Source organism: Manacus vitellinus, unplaced genomic scaffold, assembly GCF_001715985.3.
Source record: "Manacus vitellinus isolate BGI_N305 unplaced genomic scaffold, ASM171598v3 scaffold_100_pilon, whole genome shotgun sequence".
In the NCBI taxonomy this organism is placed as follows: domain Eukaryota; kingdom Metazoa; phylum Chordata; class Aves; order Passeriformes; family Pipridae; genus Manacus; species Manacus vitellinus.
The window spans coordinates 152,304-154,622 of NW_021938794.1; positions in this window are offsets into that span (position 1 = coordinate 152,304).

The following is a 2,319-nucleotide window of genomic DNA, read 5'->3' on the forward strand; positions in this document are numbered from 1 at the left end:
CCCCAGAGGTGGTTTTTCCCACCTTAGCAATTCTGTGATTCTGTGAAGTAGAGGCAGAATCATGAGCTCAACCCTTGGTGTCCCAAAGCAGAGTAGTAGGCACAAGATTTACAAAAATAAATACTTCAACAGAGTGGTACAACAGCAGGTCAGCTCGAGCTGGTGCCTCTGTCACCCAGAACAAAGAAATGCCCAGGCAACGATGCCCTTATGGCTTGTGCACCTGCCCCTCAACATATTCTCTTGGTCCAGTTTTTGGTCTTGGGTCTTTTAACACCTTGTTGAGGTCTTTTTCCTTGCCCATGCAGGCAGGAGCTGCTCTGATCTCACAGAGTGGCAGCCTCTGCAGGAGGCTGAACCCTCCTATCTCCTGCTTTGGCTTCTGCTGCTCCTGGAACGAGAACAGCCCCAGACATGGGATAAACACGACTGAGCACCCAAACCATCAGTGTGTTATTGTTGTAAAATGTGGGACATGTAAAATTTTCTTAAGAGAGGATGTTCTGTAGTGTTGCATCTTTGTAATACTTTCGAGCCTAATCAACAAGAAGGGAGATTTAATCCAAGAAACAGAGGGAAGTCAACAAGCTCCAAGTGATGCCCAGGTGTTAGAAAAATTATTTGTTGTTAGAGTTGCTTTGTTAAGGTTTAGGGCTGGACATGCTTCAGTGATCTCAGACTTAGGGGGAGGTTAACAAAGCTTGGGAAGAAGGATGTACCACTGATAGTGGGCACAAAGAATGCAGGATTTACATCCCACAGAAATTTGGCAGAACTCCCAAGATAAAGAAGAAACAAATAAAGCCAACTCAGCAACTGTGCTGAAATCAGCTCCAGCTGGGTAAAGGGTAATTCTGGCAGGGGCAGATCCTGACCACCTACCCAAGAAACCCACCGACCCAAAAGCACAAGATTGAGAGAATCATTAAGCAATAAATGATAGAATAGTAATTAATAAGAGAACTATGTAACTTGTAGCCAATGAACACTAATTCCTTTGTTTTCTAAAATGTATAAACAGTAAAAAGTTTTGATAGTTGCTGTGCTTGATTTGTGGGATACCACTGAGCACCCAGGCTTAGGCAGCTCTGAAATAAATAATCAGTGTTTCTCTGGAGTGTGTACTTATTGGCACAAATCCAGCATGCAACAAGTCCAATTTTTGTGGGCAACATTATCAATGTCCTTCTCATACCAACACCAAAGCACAGCGCTGTGCCAGCTATTGGGAAATTACTGAGGGAATCAACTCCACTCCAGCCAAAATAAATTGTCTTATGAGGAGCAGCCGAGGAAGCTGGCTTTGTTTAGTCTGGACAGGAGGAGGCTCAGGGAGGACCTTCTCACTCTCTAAAACTCCCTGATGTCCCTGACGGGCCATTGTAGTGAGGGGGTTCAGTCTTCTACCATGCTGGCAAGTGAGAGGACCATGGCAAATGGCCTTAAGCTGAGACAGGGCAGATTCACACTAGATATTAGAAAAAACATGTTTTCACTGTTCAGGAGGTCAGGCTCATGATTAGGTTGCCCAGGGAGGTGGTGGGGTCACCATTCCTGGAGGTGTTCAAGAGGTGTCTGGCTGATGTGGTTTAGGGGTTAAAGTGGCAGTACTGGGTGGACAGTTGTGTTGGAAATGATATCACTTTCCTAAAATTTTAATTAATGGTAGCAGTTAGCTGGGTTCTTTTTTTTTTTCTTACAGACTCTTGTCAATTTGATCTTTAAATCACCGAAGCTTTGAGTTTCTCTGAATTAGCACTGATAAGCTTCAATAAATGAAGCTTGAGGGAGCTGAGGATTGAACATCTGGGGTCTTAAATTTATGGTCCTTCAAAGACGTGTTGGAGTAACCAGAAGGTACAGAGGGGATTAGCAAAGATATTATACCCTGAGAGTTGGAGACTGTCTAAGGAAGAATGATAAGAGTACCAAAGAATGTTGACCAAATTAGCCAGTGAATGATAGAATACTAATTAAATTATGAGAATTGTGCAAATTAGGACCAATGAATGTTAATTTGTTTGTTAAAATGTATAAATACGTGAAAAGTCTTGAAAAGGATCTATGTGACTGGGATGATTCACTACCTATCTCTGGCCAGAATAAAGTCATGTCTGGCTCACTAACACTTCAGAGGTAGTGTTGGAGGGTTGAATTTCTTCCTGACAACTTTCATAGAATCATAGAATCACAGAATCAGCTGGGTTGGAAAGGACCTCCGAGATCATCAAGTCCAACCCTTGATCCACTATCACTGTGGTTCCCAGCCCATGGCACTGATGCCACATCCAGTCTCATCTTAAAAACCTCCAGGGATGG